This window comes from Myxine glutinosa, chromosome 5 (genome assembly GCF_964187855.1).
Source record: "Myxine glutinosa chromosome 5, kmMyxGlut1.1, whole genome shotgun sequence".
Lineage (NCBI taxonomy): Eukaryota > Metazoa > Chordata > Myxini > Myxiniformes > Myxinidae > Myxine > Myxine glutinosa.
The window spans coordinates 109952796-109973008 of NC_136265.1; the positions used below are offsets into that span (position 1 = coordinate 109952796).

General features: G+C 50.1%; 1 protein-coding gene across 4 annotated transcripts in view; it reads left to right on the forward strand.

Annotated features, from left to right (window-relative positions):
* Window positions 1-12972: 12972 nt before the first annotated feature.
* LOC137414068 (heme oxygenase 2) overlaps window positions 12973-20213 on the forward strand; it is a 61650-nt gene continuing 54409 nt past the window's right edge. Inside the window, exon 1 of one of the 4 annotated variants that reach the window (XM_068099538.2) lies at window positions 12973-13139. The gene's annotated coding sequence lies outside the window, so the exon portion shown is untranslated. Of the gene's footprint in view, window positions 13140-16882; window positions 16979-20213 lie in introns of those variants that run through there. The other 3 variants (XM_068099536.2, XM_078778510.1, XM_068099537.2) reach the window with 3 other exon arrangements.

Consider the following 20213-nt stretch of genomic DNA (forward strand, 5'->3'; position numbering starts at 1 on the left):
AAAAGCATGGGAGGAAGAAGGCAGAGGAAGAAGCGGCAAGCCCTTACCTGACGCCCCGGCGGCAGCCCTCAATCCTGTAGGGAATGAATTTAAAACGGACACGGGGGTAAAAGGTACAAAAATAAAGATTTATTATGGAACCCGATTACAATGGAACGCGACGATAAAACCTAATTCTAAATTGGGATCCCGCACACCTCACTTCGACAACAGCACAGGGGGATGAATGAAATAAAGAAATCGTCACGTTGTGCGCGTTTGTGGGTGCGAGCTTATCTGTGTCGGTAGTCTGTAGCGTCCGTCAGGAATCGTCCAGGCTCCGGTGTTCGCGCGAAGCAGGCCTCCGTCCGCCTCGTTCAGGCCCTGCCATGCCCTGAGTGACCCGCTCAGCAGCACACCTCGCTCGCCCCTCGTCGGTCGCACGTGAGGTCCCGTCTGCTCATAGCACCACGCCTCGCTCCAAGCACCAAGCACCGCTCCAAGCATCAAGCACTGCTCCAAGCACCACGACAAGAACCCAGGGAAGATGACGAACCACCAGGGAAGAACGCCGGGAGGAACGCAGGGAAGAAGACGACGACCGAACCAGGGAAGAATGCTGGGAAGACCGCAGGGACGAATGCAGGGAAGACGACCAGGGAAGTGGATGACCAAACCAGGGAAGCCGACGACCGAACCCAGAATGCCCCCGCGCAGAAAGTCGTTTTGTCCCCCCGTGGTCTGACGTCAATTCTCCCACGTTACCAATCAGTCCCGCCCTTCTTTGTGGTCTTTCCTGCCTTCTGACGTCACCGGCACTTGTCCCCCAACTAGCGAGCTGCTTTTAAGTAGTGTTTCCGCGCCTTCCGCACTGAATGGCCAAGTGTTCGCGCCTTCCGCACTGATTGGCCGAGGTGTCCATGGTCGGTGGCCAATCAGTGCGCCAATCCCTTCCACCTTCCTTTCACCAATCAGTGGCCAGCTCCTTATCCCAGCCAACCACGCGTTCCCTGGGCGTGTCTATTGCTTGCCTTGCACGATGCTCGTTACTATGCCAGCTGGTGATGTGGCTGGCTGCGGCCCCATCGGCGGTGCCCCAATCAGCTTCCTGCCTGTTCTTCCTGTAAGTATTTTTGTGGCGGAGGAGAATTAATTAATGTGTGCACTAAGGGATCTATCTACGTGTCTATAGGATGTATTGCCATAAGGGACACCGGGTTGCTCACAGAGGGAACGATAAACGAGGGAATTTTACCCATAATCCGTCTAATTTTAGCACGCCCCGCCCCCTTGTGGCGGGGACACAGATACAACTTATTCCGACATCTGGGCTACACACAGAACTTATTACAGGTAGATTCCCTATCATGACAGTCGAGTACCTACCTATGCAGATCTACTTGGCTCTAGATATTCCTCTACCCCTCCCCCTTGACATAACAATATGTTGTTTATTTATTAGTCATGGAGGCGGTGCGAATGCAGATATACGTGTTTATCAAGTATTTATTGCTTAATTTGTTGCCTTCAAAAGGTTTTTGTTCACACTGTGCTCTCATTTTCTGAAATAATTACCATTAAATTACAAATATCACTTGATCGCTCCTGGGAAAAAAAAAACCCAGGCAGTGTATAAGCAACACACTCACTCGAGGCCTGAACATGGAAGTGTTATATATTTTATTGCAGCTTTCACAAACAGTTCGAGGGAAGCGAACAACCACAAGCAAAACACCCCCCCCCCCCCCTCCCGCGATCCATGCGGGTACGGGTTAGGGTACAACGGAGGAGCCCGCCTGGAGTTTGCAAAAAAGCACCTAAAGGACTCTGACTGTGAGAAACAAGATTCTGAGGGCTTTCATGTGTCTTTCACTGAGGAGAGGCTTCCGCCTTGCCACTCTGCCATAAAGCCCAGATCGGTGGAGCGTTGCAGTGATGGTTGTCCTTCTGGAAGTTTCTCCCATCTCCACACAGGATCTCTGGAGCTCAGCCAGATTGACCATCGGGCTCTTGGTCACCTCTATTACCAAGGCCCTTTTCCCCACATTGCTCAGCTTGGCCGGGCGGCCAGCTCTAGGAAGAGTCCTGGTTGTTCCAAACTTCTTCCATTTAAGAATTATGGAGGCCACTGTGCTCTTGGGAACCTTCAATGCAGCAGAGATTTTTTTGTAGGCTTCCCCAAATCTGTGCCTCGACACAATCCTGTCTCTGAGCTCTGCAGGCAGTTCCTTCGACCTCATGGCTTGGTTTTTGCTCTGATATGCATTGTCAGCTGTGAGACCTTATGCTTATATAGACAGGTGTGTGCCTTTCCAAATCATATCCAATCAATTGAATTTAATCAAAAATTGTGGATTTTAGAAATTTCAAAAAAGTGGTTGATCTTTGGCCTATGTTGACCTTTTGGCCTACGCTGATCTTAAAAATAGTTGGTGGTTGAATTCAGTTTGCCGACATGTAAATTCGATTCAAATTTCAAGTCAATCGGATTAAAATTGAGGATTGTAGAAATTTAAAAAAAACAGTGGTTGACCTTTGGCCTATGTTGTCCTTTTGGCCGACGCTGATCTCAAAAATTGTTGGTGGTTGAATTCAGTTAGCCGATATGACAATCACATTCAAATTCCAAGTCAATCGGATGAAAATTGAGAATTTTAGAAATTTGAAATTGTTGTTGACCTTTGGCCTATGTTGACCCTTTGGTCTGTGCTGATCTCAAAAATAGTTGGTGGTTGAATTCAGTTAGCCGATATGTAAATCTTCAAATTTTAAGTCAATCGGATGACAATTGAGGATTTCAGAAATTCGAAAAAAAGTGGTTGACCTTTGGTCTATGTTGACCTTTTGGCCTACGCTGATCTTAAAAATAGTTGGTGGTTGAATTCAGTTTGCCTACATGTAAATTCGATTCAAATTTCAAGTGAATCGGATGAAAATTGAGGATTTTAGAAATTCGAAAAAAAGTGGTTGACCTTTGGCCTATGTTGACCTTTTGGTCTATGTTGATCTCAAAAATAGTTGGTGGTTGAATTCAGTTCGTCGATATGTTAATGCTCTTCAAATTTAAAGTCAATTGGATGAAAATTGAGGATTTCAGAAATCCAAAAAAAGTGTTTGACCTTTGGCATATGTTGACCTTTTGGCCTACGCTGATCTCAAAAATAGTTAGTGGTTGAATTCAGTTAGCCGATATGGAAATTCTATTTAAATTTCAAGTCAATCGGATGAAAATTGAGGATTTTAGAAGTTTGAAAAAAAGTGGTTGACCTTTGGCCTATGTTTACCTTTTGGCCTATGCTGATCTCAAAAATAGATGGTGGTTGAATTCAGTTAGCCGATATGGAAATCACATTCAAATTCCAAGTCAATCGGATGAAAATTGAGGATTTTAGAAATTTGAAATTGTTGTTGACCTTTGGCCTATGTTTACCTTTTGACCTCAAAAATATATAGGATTTTGTCAGACCACGATCTCTACCATTTGGTGAGGTTTTGTGAAGATCGGTTCAAATTTGTGACCTGTCGGTAAGTATAAGTGAGCGGGCAGATGAACACACAAACCGGATTGATCAACATACTTGTAAAAAAAAAATCTAGAACAATGCGACCGTGTCGCCGATATGCCTCGGCATAGTCCCACAATGGGTAGATGCCATCACTCTGCATGTGTATGGGGAGTGGATCACGTTTGTGAAGTTTCGTGTTGATCGGATAATGTTCGTTTTTCTATCCAAGATGGCTGCCAAACCACGTGACCTATGACATCATCATTTTCAAACTATATGCAACAGTGCTGTGAGATGATATTTGTAAAATTTCGCAAAGATAGGGTGACCAGTTTGAGAGAGAGAATTATTTAATATTTTCCTTCAATCCAAAATGGCTGCCAAACCATGTGACCTATGATGTCATAAGTTTAATATTTCAATACAAATGGGTCATAGATCATGTGCATGCAATTTCAGATTTTTTGGAAAAGGAATTCAATTAAAACATTTTTGGCTGGTACACCACTTCCCCTATGACGTCATCATCATGATTTTGTTCCCCATTGGGAGTACTTGAAAATGTGCCAGGTTTCAAATTTTTACATTCAGTGGTTTCCGAGAAATAATTTTTTAATTAGGTGCTATTAATCCAAAATGTCACAATTATCATAAAAAACATTGTGAATGGGTGTCACTCCTACCCTGAAAGTTGTCTCAATCGGACATATGGTCGCTGAGAAAAACGAGGTTTAGCGCGGACGGACGGACAACCCGAAAACATAAATGCCTCTTTGCGACTTTTTTTTTCTTTTTCTTTTTTGTATACAAGATCGAGGCTCGTGGAAGAGCTAACATTAATCACACAAAAAGTCAAACCGACACATAAAACACAAAATAAGGGGAGCAGTAGACAAGATGGGGAGAGAGGGGGAAGGACACAAACACAACATTTGAGAGCAGGGACATCGAGAGAACTGTGGGAGGGAGAGGGCTTGGGGGGAGGTGGGAGAGGTATAAAACATATGGACACTGCAAGGACTTCCAGGAAAGAAGTTGGATTTCGAAAAAGTGTATCTGGGGTGAAATAGCGGGGGTAGAAAAGATCAAGGTTTTGGATGGGGGAAGATAAGAGATGGTGGTGAACAGCCGTTTTAAAGACCTGGAGGGAGGATTTGGATTGAAGAGAGTGAGGAAGTTCGTTCCAGAGGAGGGAGAAAAGAGGCATGAGGGAGTGAAGGTGAGCAGAGAGCCTAGATTTTGGTAGTTCAACCATAAGAGGGTTGCAGGCAGATCTTGTGCGACCTGTAGGAATATTTGGAGGACAGAGCACAGAGAGTTGGGGGAGCAAGGCCGGAGAGGAGTCGGTCGAAGACAGAAAGACCACCAACCTGCCTGCGGTGAGCAAGTGAAAGACCCTCGGAGTTAGCTTCATCGTGGGAGATTCCAATGATTCTGAAAGCTTTGGTTTCAACAGCGTGAAGACGAGCTAGGTGTGAGGCAGGAGCACCAGCCCATAGGGGAGAGCAGTATTCCATTGAGCTGCGGATGAAAGCCTTGTATGTGGTGAGGAGCTCAGGTGTGCCAAGGAAGGACTTCGCACGACGGAGGATGCCCAGTCGGCGACTGGCTTTGGAGGCCAGCTTGGGAATGTGGTTTTCCCAGGAAAGATCATGGCAGATAGTGAGACCCAAAAGATTGAGCGACAGAACTTCTTTGAGAGGATTCTTCAGAAAGTAGATGGGAGGGTTGTCCAGTCGGTCTTTTCGGAGAGACATAGTAAATGCCTTACATGTGCCCCTTCATGTGCCCCTACATGTGCCCCGACATGTGCCCCGACATGTGCCCCTACATGTGCCCCTACATGTGCCCCTACATGTGCCCCTACATGTGCCCCTACATGTGCACATCGTCCAACGTCTTTACGAGAACCACGTGCAACTGTCCATAGATTGGTTCTTATTTGTCCGACACCTTTTGAACCTTTCTACACTTCCTCTAGACAGGGACATGATGGACACATACAAATGTTGCAACTGTTCTGGATTTCCCTCGCTCACTGTAACCGCACAAACCCTTGTAGACCTCCAGCTGATGCCTTCATTGAGCAGATATTGAGACAGATATTGTTTCTTGTCATCTTAGATTCACCGAATTCAGTACGAAACGCTTCCTCCTCACATTGTGAACAAAAAGTGAGGAACTCATCTGATGGGACAATCAGAGATCGGAAGTTGGACTTGGATGTGGTATTCCCTGTTGTGAATGAAGAGCAGGGCGGGATCATCCAATTGAGCAGCACTTCTTAGAGGATCTTTTCTGCAAACCAGACACGATGACAACAATTCGTGCCCACTGAGGATTCTGTGACACAGGTAACCAGAGATGTATGCAGGTGTGTTCTGCTGAGGAGGCCTGAGTTGAACATTCGGAATTGCAACATTTATTCTACCTGTGCTGAACAGGTGTGACAACCTGCACTGATGGACTCGTTCTTTTCCTGTTGGTGAAACTCTGCAGCCTCAGAATGAATTTGTCCGAGTCTGGTGATCAATTTGCTCCAGCAACCGGTTTGATCAATTCAGCGACCATCACCATCCTCAACGCACACCTGAATTCCTGTGCACATGGATTGTCTCTGCACTCACCTGTACCTTTCCTCCTTTTATTGTTGAGGAGGTTCTCTACGACTTCCTGGTTCAGATGAGAAGTGGATCAATATTTCATGTCAAAATCTCATTGAAACTGCTCCCACAACTGTGTTACACAAGATATGACAACTTATTATTATTATGTTTTTTTGCGGATGACTTGGCATGGAGATTGAGATTCTAACTTACATTGTCGGCATCGACATTCACCAGGTACATTTCAGGTGGGGGGGGGGGGGGGGGGGATTTAAAGGGGGGCAAAGATTGTGTGGCTTGTCCTGTTGAAGCTCCCAGACATGAAGTTCACAAAAATGATAATTAACAACAACTTTTTGCTGAAGCATAGATAATTCGGTAAATTCTATCCTACTAAAGTGTATAAGAAGGAATTTGCACAATTTTTTGTGACATTTTACATTAAAATCGCGTTTTCAGGTGGAGTGTGCACAACATAAAAGTCGGTTTACATGTTTCAACGTCGGGGAAAATGGGGAGAGGTCCGGGGGGGGGGGGGGGCAGATCTCCTCCCACAATCTCCCCTGTGGACGTCCATGATTGTAGGCAGACCTGCAGGGTCTCATGTGGTGTCATTCCCTGCTCTAAGCTGGCGTGGCTTGCTCAGTTGATTACTAAAACTAGCAACGGTACCTGCCCTACGGGCGGGGCTTCAATTGGGAGGCGGGGCTTCAATTGGGAGGCCCAAATGAAAAGGCAAAATATCAGAAATTGAAGGCTTTTTTAATTTTAAACTATTTATATAAACATCCGTTAAATCATATCACACGCAAATCATCAAAATCTAAACAGTATTTGTAGACAAATCGTTTGCGCAATGGGATCTCCAACATTCCATGTGTTCACGGTTTGAATTACTTAACGTAACGTTTGTGACGATGTTTTCATTGTGACGATGTTTGTGTTCACGGTAGTGTTTGATGTGACGGTGTGAACGTAATTTCGTAATGTTTTTCGTTTTTATTTTCGTAATCGTTTAATGAACGTTTAATGTTTAATGAACGTTTAATGAGCATAAGAATAATGTTTAATGATCATTAAATGAATGTTATGAATAATGCCATGGCATCGCGTTGGCAGCAGCGACAATATAAAAATGTTTGCCAACAACTTCAAAGAGAGAAAAGGAGCTTTTATCAGCAATGTCGTCTATCCTGAAGTTCTAAGCTGAAGAAGAGGAACAAAAAATTCATTCCATTTTTTTTCCTAAAGAAACGCGTACAGTTGATATCACGATTTGAAACCTGATGGAATAATATTTACTGATATGAACAGTGATGTTGAAGCGCGGTGCTGCGCGCGCTAAGGCTTACGAAAGGAGCAGGCGGACAACGCGGTTCATACAAAAGAGTCTTTATTCAAAGCACTCAAACTGCAGCACTGAGCTGCTCGGGGCTGCGCGCCCCGTGTATATCCTGAGGCCACGCCTCTCTCCCCGGCGTGGCCCACCCCCACTTGGTGTACGAGGTGATGTCACCACGTCAGTGCTTTAGTGTCCGCCACACGCGCCCCCCCCCCCCCCCAGAATCCCCGCGCACCTGAAGGGTCAGTTTGCGAGGCAAACGGATGACCCGGCCAAAGCGCCCCCTGGCGACTGGCGGCGTCCGGGATGCAGGGATGCCATCTGGGATGCCTCCGGCTGCCCCTGGGATGGGTGCAGGACCGGGGGGCAGCGTGACGGCAGGGCTGGGCGGTGCCGGGGGTCCGCCCGCAGGGGGGCGGCCCCGACGCGGGGGTCGGGCCACTGGCGGTGGATGGTCCACGTCGAGGTGGGCCGGCTTGAGGCGGTCCACAGAAACGCGGTCAGGAGTACCGCCGATGTCCAGGGTGAAGTGCTTCACCCCGGTCTCCAGCACTCGGAAAGGCCCGTCGTACGGGGGCCGCAGTGGTGTCCGGTGGGCATCGTGGCGGACGAAGACGTACTCCGCCGTGCGAAGCTCCGGGGCGACGTGTGTTGGTGGGTGCCCGTGGCGTGCCGTTGGCACCGGGGCGAACCTCTGGGCGGTCTCCTGCAGAGCGGAGCGCTGCTGTGCCGCGGACCATGGTGCCGTGGAGTCGGGGAGGAACTCGCCCGGCACCCGCAGCAGTTGCCCGAAGACCAACTCCGCCGCGGATGCGTGCAGGTCATCCTTGGGCGCCGTCCGGAGGCCCAGCAGGACCCAGGGGAGCCTGTCGACCCAGCCACCGTCGCGGAGGGTGGCCCGGAGCACGGCCTTCAATGAGCGGTGGAATCGCTCGCACAGGCCGTTAGCCTGGGGGTGGTAGGCCGTGGTTCGGTGCAGCCGGACCCCGAGCCCCCGCACGACCGCCCCCCAGAGCTCCGAGGTGAACTGGGGGCCGCGGTCGGACGAGATGTCTGAGGGGGCACCGAACCGGGCGACCCAGGTGGCGATGAACGCCTGTGCGACGTCCGCCGCCGTCGTCGACGCCAAGGGCAAGGCCTCCGGCCACCGGGTAGTGTGGTCCACCATGGTGAGGACGTGGGTGATACCCCGCGAGGGGGGCAGAGGTCCCACCAGGTCCACGTGGACGTGGTCAAACCGGCGTTCCGGCACCGTAAACGGGGCCAATGGGGCCTGGGTGTGCCGGTGCACCTTGGCGCGCTGGCACGCGAGGCACGTCCTGGCCCAGCCGCGGACGGCCTTCCGGAGGCCATGCCAGACAAATTTGTCGGCGATCAACCTCTGGGAGGCCCTCGTGCCCGGGTGGGACAGGCCGTGGATGGCGTCAAACACCTGGCGCTGCCAGCCTGCGGGCACGATGGGGCAAGGCCGCCCGAGGGAGACGTCACACAAGAGGGCCGCGCCCGTGCCGTCGAACGGCACCTCGGTGACGCGGAGGCCCGTGACGGCGGTCCGCAAGGCCTGGACGTCGGGGTCAGCGGCCTGGTCCGCTGCCATCAGGGCATAGTCAATGCCGAGGTGGACTGCGTGGGCGACGGCCCGGGAAAGGCAATCCACCACCGGGTTGTCCTTCCCTGCGACGTGCCGGATGTCCGTCGTGTACTCGGACACGGCCGAGAGGTGACGCTGCTGCCGGGCCGACCACGGCTCGGTGACCTTGCCCAGCGTGAAGACCAGCGGCTTGTGGTCGACGAAGGCCGTGAACGCACGGCCCTCGAGCAGTTGGCGGAAGTGCCTGACCGCCAAGTGAAGCCCGAGCAACTCGCGGTCGAAGGTACTGTAACGGCGTTCGGGCAGGCGAAGCTGCCGGCTAAAGAACGCCAGCGGTTGCCAAGCTCCACGCACCCATTGCTCGTGCACCGCGCCCACTGCGTAGTCCGAGGCGTCGGTGGTGAGGGCGATCGGTGCATCGGGCGCCGGGTGCGCGAGCATGGTGGCGTTAGCCAAGGCGAGCTTCGCGCCCGTGAACGCTGCGTCCATCTGCTCGGTCCAGGTAACGTCACCTTTGCCCGGCTTACCTCGGAGAGCTTCGTGCAGGGGGCGCAGGAGCTGGGCGATACGGGGCAGGAACCGATGGTAAAAGTTCACCATGCCCAGGAACTCCTGCAGCCCCCTGATCGTGCAGGGGCGTGGAAACCCCTTCACCGCCTCCACCTTGGCCGGCAGGTGGACGGCTCGTGCCTGGTGACGCGGTGCCCCAAAAAATCGATTTCGGCGACGCCGAACCGTCACTTTGCGGGGTTCAGAATCAGGCCATGCTTGCCCAGGCGTTCGAAGAGCGTGCGGAGGTGGTGTAGGTGCTCTTCGCGGGATGCGCTGGCGACGAGGATATCGTCCAGGTAGACGTATACAAAATCCAAGTCGCGCAGGACGCTGTCCATCAGCCGCTGGAACGCCTGAGCCGCATTCTTCAAACCGAAGGGCATCCGCAGGAATTCGAAGAGTCCGAATGGCGTGATGACCGCCGTCTTCGGGATGTCCTCTGGCCTGACGGGGACCTGATGGTAGCCGCGTATGAGGTCCACCTTCGTGTCGGCAGGAACGACACTCACCTGCGCTCCCGTGTCGCACCGGTAACGGCGCCCGGATAAGGTGTCCGTTATGAACAGTAGGCTGTTCGAACGGCCGGCGCTCATTGCCACTATTGAGCGCCGGCCCGGGCGTTTCCCGACCTGTCGAAGGAGCACGGCGGATGACACTGTCGAGCCTCATGGCCGAATCTGGCGTGGAACCGGCACCAGGTGGTGGAGCTGGAGGAGCGCGGCTGGCTCCGCCAGGCTGGTGGAGCCGGCGGTTTTCCCCACGGTGGCGGTTTTCTCCACGGTGATGGGCGGGGCGTGGCGGCGGCCATGAGGTGTGCATCGGCATCAGCCTCAGGATCCACGAGGTGTGCAGCAGCATCAGCCTCGAGATCCGTGACGGCCGCACCGACTCTCGCCCGTGTGTCCGAAGCCGCGAAGTACCTGTCTGCCTCGGCGGCCAGTGCTCGGGGTTCCGTTATCACGGTCCCGGCCAACGCGAGGCGTACCTGTGCTGGTAGTTGGCGATGGAAAAGCGCCCGGAATAGAGAACCAGGGGCTTCGTCGCCCAACAGCGACAGCATATGGTCCATTCGGACCGACGGGCGCGTGTCGCCAAGCTCGGGGAGATCCAGGAGGTGGTCGGCCCGTACGTCCTCCGTGAGGCCGAACGTGGCTAGGAGTAGCCGCTTGAGCGCCTTGTACTTGTGGCCGTCCGGTGGGTGGCGAAGGACGGACACAACACGAGCGGCCGTGCCGGGCCCGAGGGAGGCGACGACGTGGCAGTAGCGCGTGTCGTCGCTGGTGATGCGCCGAAGCTGAAACTGGGCTTCAGCTTGGACGAACCAAACTTCGGCCTGGGCCTCCCAAAATTCGGGAAGTTTGACCGACATCGCGTTGTTTGCCATTGCAATGGCGTCGTGTTCGGAAGGATCGCTACGGCAGATCCAACGTCGAGGTCACCAAATGAAGCGCGGTGCTGCGCGCGCTAAGGCTTATGAAAGGAGCAAGCGGACAACCCGGTTCATACAAAAGAGTCTTTATTCAAAGCACTCAAACTGCAGCACTGAGCTGCTCGGGGCTGCGCGCCCCGTGTATATCCTGAGGCCACGCCTCTCTCCCCGGCGTGGCCCACCCCCACTTGGTGTGCGGGGTGATGTCACCACGTCAGTGCTTTCGTGTCCGCCACAATGTGGTTTTTTTATTGAAATTATACAAACTGTTTAGATTTTGATGATTTGCGTGTGATATTTAACGGATGTTTATATAAATCGCGCCTCCCAATTGAAGCCCCGCCCTTAGGGCGGGTACCGGTGCTCGTCATATATATAATGGCGATACAACCATTTTTACCGCTTTGCTTTGAAGAACGGGAATGAAGGGGGAGGAGCGTGTTAATATGTCTGTTTGAAGGCTTTGGGTGGTGAGGGGGCTTGAAGCCAGATTTTAATATTACAGCCACCATGTTGGTGCTTAGTCACTGCGATGCGAAGCGAAAGATGCCTCAGAGCTGTCACATTCACAATCGCTATGTCGTATGTACTCCCGATACGCGTTTCCTTCATTGTAAAAACTACCAATCAACAGTTAAAAGGATTTTGAGCCAATAGGTGTTACGGCCTTGGCAAGATCGATGGAGACAGCGATCTGTTAGCTTATACACCGCCCAAATAGCTATGTGGAATTCTCTCATGGAGAGATTAAACTAATCGTGTTCACAATCGCCATGTCGTATGTACTCCCGATACGTGTTTCCTTCATTTGAAATGGGTTAGAAATCTCTCAAGCAGGGATTCAACCCGTGTCCTTATAAATGGTCTTTGTCTGAGGTCACCGAGTTCGATCCGTGCAGCGATCGGTGCAGCCGTTTGTGCGGCACCCTGGAAAACAACATCGTCACAATGAGAGCAATGGACGTTATGCGAATGCGGATGTTATGCGTGAGTCCAAACCTTAGAATGCTGGAGACTAAAGCTGAAATTGGGAAAACTAAATAGCCTATTTTACTCCTGGAGATCCCAGGATTATCCACCCAAAATATCGTTTAGATCGGTTCAGCAGTTTTTACGGTACCTTCGAACAGACAGACAGATAGACAGACAGACAGACGGACGGACATTTGGTGAATTATGGTCAGATGACGGCCGAGCACGCGCATTGGATACTTCCCGTTCACGACCGAGTGGTTCATCTTGCTCTGCTGTAATGTAAAAGTAATATCTTTGCTGTGGTAATAATGTAAAAGTACGGTAATATCTTTGCACTTTCACTTCACGGTCATTTATTCTGTCCGTTAATGCTTTGTGATGCCAAGTCATGTGTCAACGTTATGGTACCGAGTCTTTTCTTTCAAACTGATTTCTTTCTTCTGTTTGCTTTCTTTCTTTTCTTTTTTCTCCTTATCTTTCTCTTCTTCCTTCCTCTCATTTCACAATAAATTTTCAATGAAGACGGCGTCGCTTTAAACGGCGGTGTAATTACATATTTGCTTATTATCGCCGTGATCACGATACTTTCGTTATCTGTAATTATAAAGCGGTAATTAAACACAAACCCGCATAGTTTATAAAAATTTTAATTGATGTGGAAGATGCAAATTCAAAATATTAATTTTATTCAGAAAGGGAAATAAATTGACAATTCCTTTTTCCTCTTTTTTCGTTTTTAAGTTTAAATTTTTTTTAATCCTCCTTATCGTTTCTCTCCATTCTTATACACCCGGTCGTTTCTTTTACACCCATAGTATTTAAGTTGTATTGCAGCGTAGAATGAAGCTTGGCTGTGATCTTCCTTATTTATTTATTTATCATTTTGCTGTTTTACAGCAAAGTTGAAGAAAATAATTTAATGAGCAATCTGTATGGTGTAGATATTTCCGAATATCGCACATATACATACAAGATTTTAAATTAAATAACACGAGGGAAATATAATAATAATAAAAACAAAGTGAAGGGCACACGGTCACGTACTGACGTACGAGTTCGGGTCGGTTTGGTCCGAGAATGTGACGCACTTGGTGTCGTGAAGGATCTTTTCCTGGGGTTTCCAATCCAAGGAAGCGTTGTGTGTGTGTTCCGGGTAACGGTAAGGTCCATCCAATATCCATACACATTATTTTTGAGCAACATTTGTCTGTAAGTATAACTGTAACTATATAACATGTCTGTGCCCTAAAGACAAAGTAAACCGGCAACCCCCAAGCTTGTTCACTATATAGAGAAACATGACGTGTGTTTATGGCGTCTTTGTTCACCACCGACTTGGACATTTTCCCTTCTCGAGGAATATCGCATATCCGTGGTTTCTGCCGTTGTTAAACAGGGTCCCAAGTTCAGGGGTCAAAGAGAGACGGCCTGGGGAGTATGGGTGGGGGTGGGGGTGGGGGGGGGGGGGGGGGGAGGTTTGGAGGTACGGAGGTTGGAGGTGTGGAGGGTCGTAGGTGTGGAGGTGGGAGGTGTAGAGGTACGGAGGTGTAGAGGTACGGAGGTGGATTGTGCGGAGGTGTAGAGGTACGGAGGTGAGATTTGGATTGTGCGGAGGTGGGAGGTACGGAGGTGGGAATTGGATTGTGCAGAGGTGTAGGGGTACGGAGGTGGGAATTGGATTGTGCAGAGGTGTAGGGGTACGGAGGTGGGAGGTGGGAATTGGATTGTGCAGAGGTGTAGGGGTACGGAGGTGTAGAGGTACGGAGGTGAGATTTGGATTGTGCGGAGGTGAGATTTGGATTGTGCGGAGGTGTGGAGGTGGGAATTGGATTGTGCAGAGGTGTAGGGGTACGGAGGTGTAGAGGTACGGAGGTGGGAGGTTGGAGGTGTGGAGGGTCGTAGGTGTGGAGGTGGGAGGTGTAGAGGTACGGAGGTGTAGAGGTACGGAGGTGGGAGGTGGATTGTGCGGAGGTGTAGAGGTATGGAGGTGAGATTTGGATTGTGCGGAGGTGGGAGGTGGGAGGTGGGAATTGGATTGTGCAGAGGTGTAGGGGTACGGAGGTGGCAATTGGATTGTGCAGAGTTGTAGGGGTACGGAGGTGGGAGGTGGGAATTGGATTGTGCAGAGGTGTAGGGGTACGGAGGTGTAGAGGTACGGAGGTGAGATTTGGATTGTGCGGAGGTGAGATTTGGATTGTGCGGAGGTGGGAGGTGGGAGGTGGGAATTGGATTGTGCAGAGGTGTAGGGGTACGGAGGTGGCAATTGGATTGTGCAGAGTTGTAGGGGTACGGAGGTGGGAGGTGGGAATTGGATTGTGCAGAGGTGTAGGGGTACGGAGGTGTAGAGGTACGGAGGTGAGATTTGGATTGTGCGGAGGTGAGATTTGGATTGTGCGGAGGTACGGAGGTGTGGAGGTGGGAATTGGATTGTGCAGAGGTGTAGGGGTACGGAGGTGTAGAGGTACGGAGGTGAGATTTGGATTGTGCGGAGGTGAGATTTGGATTGTGCGGAGGTACGGAGGTGTGGAGGTGGGAATTGGATTGTGCAGAGGTGTAGGGGTACGGAGGTGTAGAGGTACGGAGGTGGGAGGTACAGAGGTGTGGAGGGTTGTTTCCAATAAATAACGAAAGCCATCAGCAGGAAATGATGGTCGAAGGTTGTTGTATTGTTAATACACTAAATGATTAGAGAAAAGCTACATTTGTACTTGAAGGATGGAAGTCTTTCACTTGCCCAAGTGATTTTCCACAAGTTCAAAAAGAGATTTGATTGATATAACAAAAGGAAAAGCCATTGAAACTTTGAAAGATGAATCCCACTTGGTTCGTGTCCCAAACAGGACTGGTCTCCCATATCCACCACACCTGATGTTAACTTGGCCTGGAAATTCTTCCACAAACCTCTTCTGCTCTCCGTCTCTCCCTCTCGCCCCCTTCTCTCTCCCCCCCCCCCCCATCTCTCCCCTCTCTCTGCCCCTCCTCTCTCCCTCGACATCTCTCCCCTCTCTCCCTTGACATCTCTCCCCTCTAATAATGAGGTTTAAGCATAGTTTTCCTCAGTGCGTGCCTTCCCTCTGTAATTTTGTAAGCGCCTGCGCTCCCTGAACGTTTTTGCTGACACACTCTTGAATTGCAACAACCGCCGGCAAAAGCCAAGAATGAGCCGGTCAAACTACACCCCGCCCCATGGACCTAATGAGTAATAACGCAATGGCCCCGCCTAGAAGAGGCGAAGATTCAGGGGCGGAAAGGAAGGCAGGCAGGCCATGCCCCGAGGCCCGGGATTGGCTCTCGGGAGTGAGGGAGAGGAGTGCTTTTTCTCATCGAAGAAGACGCTGTCCATTTTATATGTGGAGAAAGAGAGCAGTTTTTCTTTGGGGACCGGCGTGTGGGGGTGCTGGGGGCCGCGCTGTCCTTCCCCTGCAGGGGCAACAATAAAAGAACAGTGGAGAAAACAAGAGGGCCATCTTCAAGACTTGCCTCATCCCTGGGCACCCACGGTGCCTTTGGCGGGCGGCGTACGACTTCGCCATTTTGGCCGATTTTCCCCGCTCGAGCGGCTCTGAGCCACCTTGCACTGCTGATCTCATCAAAAGGGCCATTTGGGACACAGATAAGTGACGGCACAAAAAGGGTACATTTTATTTTTATTATCTTTCCCCTATCGTGTTTTGTGAGTCGGTATGTGAGGTACCGCTGTAGGAATTAGTTTTTACCGCAACTTTTATTTCCACCCGTGCTTTATTGTCATTAAATCATTTGTGTTGCATTTTATTGTCGTGTTTACTTGTTGTGGTTTCGGAATAAACCCGTGTGCTCCGTTCAGTTAAACATCTCGCATCTCTTCCTTCCCGTGCACAAAAAGAACCGCCATTTTTGGGAGTCGCCTCGGGAGTTAATTAAGGCTGGCTCAGTTATCATTCCCCGTGTGATCTTTATCATCGGGCGACGCAAGAGTATGTTTCCATTCCCCCTCCATCCCTTCCCATTCTTCAAATGGAACTACAGCCGACTGCTCATGAGAAGGCCGACTGCCTCAAATCCGTGTTTGCTTCCAAATCTTGTGTCCCCAAGACCTCACTCTGTACAAAGAATTACCTCACTGTCGGTATTGTCTTTTGCACCCGAGAAGGTGGACAAGGTTCTTTCACCCTCGACTCTGCCACTGGACTACACGGGATCAGCTCACGTGTCCGAAAAACCTTCGCTGCTGCTCTTGCACAAACTCTGAGCTCTTTTTCACCCTACATTTTGTGCTGGGTCATCTTCCATCGGCTTGGAAATCGGCTAACATCACTGCACTACATAAAAATGGAGCAAAAACGCATCCTCATCTCCAAGGCAAAGTGTTTGAAAATACGAGTATCTATCTACATCATTTGCCGTGGATAAATACACACACGCACACGCACAGGCACACGCACACGCACACACACATATACGCACACACACATATACGCACACACACATATACGCACACACACATATACACACACACACATACACACACATACACACACATATACACATGCATATACACACATATACACACACACACACACACACACACACACATTCATACATACATACACACATACATGCACATACACATACATTCATACATACATACACACATGGATACACGCACACATATACTTGTACATATAAATACACACACACACACATATACGCATACATACACACCCATACACATAGGTTCTTTGCGATTAAACTCCAAAAATCCATGTTTACAAGGCAACCTCACCCCATTATTAACCCCACATAACATAACTGAACCCTTTTAGCTGCAGGTTAACGTCTCCTCATCCCATCTCTCTGTCTCTTCCTCTCTTCCTGCTTCCTACATTTTTGTTACTCATTGTCTTTGTCACTCATTAACCAGTGTGGCAGCTACATTCAAGTGTAAGGTGTGCACAGAGGGAGCTGAAGATGGAGGAAATGTTGAGTTTGATCTTGGAGACGGCGTGAAGCTGGAAGGTGTGAAAACATTTTGCTATCTAGGAGACATGCTGAATGGAGAAGGTGGATCAGACTCGGCAACGGTTGCTAGAGTGAGATGTGCATGGAAGAAGTTTCGGGAACTGAGTGGCGTGCTGACGACTAGGGGAGTGTCGTTGAAGCTGAAGGGAAAGGTGTATGCTGCATGTGTGAGAAGTGTTATGATTCATGGGAGCAAGACATGGGTAATGAACGTAGAGCAGCAACGAAGGCTGGAAAGGGTGGAAATGCGAATGGTTCCGTGGATGTGCGGAGTATTGTTGAGAGAGAGGAAGACAAATGATGAATTGCGAAAGATGATGGGAATGGAGCCTGTGATGGATGCTGTGAAGAGAAACAGGTTGAGATGGTTTGGTCATGTGTTGAGGAAGGATGAAAGTGACTGGTTGAGAAGAGTGATGGAAATGAATGTAGAAGGAAGTAGAGGACGGGGAAGACCGAGAAAGCCTTGGCTAAAGGTAGTGGAAGAAGAAATGTGGGCAAGGGGGTTAACAAGGGGAGATGTAGAAAATAGGGTAAAATGGAGAAGATTGTCATGGGGACCGCAAGGCTAACCCCCGCTCTTGCAGGAAACTGGCCTTAAAATGCATGTTGTTGTTTGTTGTATTGTCTTTCTCTTTTAGGAAAAATGATGATTTCACAATTTTATCCTTGATTAGGATTAAAATGAAGAAATATATAAAGGCCTGGGTTGTAGTAGTAGTTGTAGTAGTAGTAGTAGTAATAGTTAGTTACTACTACTACTACTACTACTACTACTACTACTTGAAATACTGTTAATATTGTTGTTATTAATCGTGTCGTTTGTTGGCGATATGTACTACTACTACTACCACTACCACTACCTGTTGATATTGTCGTTATTATTAATCGTGTCATTTGTTAGCAATATGTTAACTACTACTACTACTACTACTACTACTACTACTACGTACTGTTGATATTGTTGCGGATCTCCAACGTCGGCCTGCCGCTTATCAAGGGGGGATTAATCCCCTTGTCCTTTATCTGGCCGACACGATCCTGAAGTTATCACGTTCCTTCCGGTCGGTGTTAAATCGGGTTGTTGGTCGAATTTAGTCCTATTACCTAAATACTAACACCGACCGTGAAGCAAGGAAATAACTCATGCCCGAACCACGGCGTTAGTGGACACGCCGAGCGAAGCGAGCCGCGATTCGGGCCGTCAACAATTACTAACCCGATTGGAGCGGTTATAATCGTGCCGCGTTTACCCAATGGAGAAAAGACTAGGACGATCGAATTAAGAGGAAAACCAGGAAGAACAAGTAATTTATTTGCAATATACAAAGAAGAGGAAAAGAAAGGAATGTACAAGGAAGAGGAAGGAAAAAGGACACAGGGCAGTCTTAACCACAGTCTTACTTATCCCTTGGACTCGGGCCCGATCACTCTCAGACTCGGTCTCAGACTTCAGACTCACGCGGGGATGTAGATGATAGGGTGGAAGGTCCGGCGATGGCGTTCACAGCTCGTCCCGGTCCTTGACTCGCACCAGCAGGCAATCGTGGAAACCTGGCAGGCAGCTCTCCGCGTAGCGTAGGCGCGAGCGGACAATTATTGTGACGGGGACAGGGTAAGCTGGGCTAGCGCGACTTCGTGGCTCTTGTCCGCGTATGTAATATCTGTACCGGCGCCTGTACACGCGCTCCCGGTATTACTCGCTCCAAGCGCCCATTCCCCAATGTCCTTCACGCTGCAGTTCTCGGCAATGTGTGCCGCGCGCTCGTCCTTTGTAAGCTGGTTGCCACAGCGCGTCTCTCCCTCACGTACTCAACTCTCGTACCAGTTCTTTTGAATAAAGCGCATCAGCCCTCCACGCTCAGAACTGAAGGTCAACCTCATATAACGAGTGCAGTTGCGTCAGCCCTTATCATGCGAGCTCGCCCGGTCAGTCCTCTCCGCACAGTCCTTTGTAATGAGCGCTGCTGCGTAAGTCCTTTCCGCACAGTCCTTTGTAATGAGCGCTGCTGCGTAAGTCCTTTCCGCACAGTCCTTTGTAATGAGCGCTGCTGCGTAAGTCCTCTCTTGGTAAAGCGCATATACTCTCAAGTCCTCTCGAAGGGCTTTGCGTCCGCGCTTTTATAAACCAAGCCAGCAAACGCTCTCGAAGCCCCAACCACGCCCGGTCAGGCGATCTCACCTCTGCCCTGGTTGGCTGGTGTTGGCTTACCGGCTCCGCCTTGATGGCTGTTTGACGTGGCCACACCTCCATCCTTGCGCTCCGCCCCCTTTTCGGGCCTCACCTCATGGCTTTTGGGCTGGTTCGAGCGGAAGCCCAAGGGCAGCGAAGGCTGCTGGCCAAGGAGTGTAACAAATTGGGAGGGCCGATGGGGCATAGACTGGAGAGCGCTTCATGGCGTCGCTTGGAAGGGAGGCTGCAAAATGGACGAGGGGCCTACTCTTATTTGTTTGACACAACGCAGATGCAACTACTGGACATGGCCTTATCTAAACACATACTAAGACATAACTACCGTCCTAAGGTGACCTACGTGTTGCTTGTGGCCTATCTATGGGGTGCAACCTTTAACCTTTAATGATGTTATATTTACAAGTGTGGGTTCTCAAAACCGCAACAATATTGTTATGTCGGTAGGGTAGTGATACGTAGAGCAGATAGATCTGAATAGGTAGCGTGCTTAGCTTGTCGCGGTAAGGAAACCGCCCTGTAATTTCTTCATGTGTAGGCGTTTTGTCGGTGAAGATGTATACCTGTGAGCATACCAGGATGTTCAAGTGATAAGTAGTTAGGGATTAAGAATAACGCCCCTGTGTGTCTAACCTGGTCATCAAACCTTTGTCCCTTATGGCAATGCACACCAACATAGACATTTAGTTAGGTCCCTAGCGCAACATTAAATAACTCCCTTCCCTGACAGTGACTTCGGAAGGAACAGGCAAGGAAACCAGGCCAGGACACCGCCGCATGGCTGCCGCCAGTTACACCTCCGACAGGCCTAGCCACCTCGGGTAGCACGCGCTATGACCACGCTACAGGGAACGAGTGTTGGGGTGGCGCGGTAGGTGCGAACCTCCAGCCAATGAGTCGGTGGAGGGCACTGATTGGGTGGCGCGCCAGGGCTGACGCCACCACCGCGTTAAGGTTATTTAAGGGAGTGCCAAACGCCATTTGCTCTCCTGCGGTTCGTGCTCTTGGAGATCCAGCAGTTCGTAGCACGTCAGGTTTTTC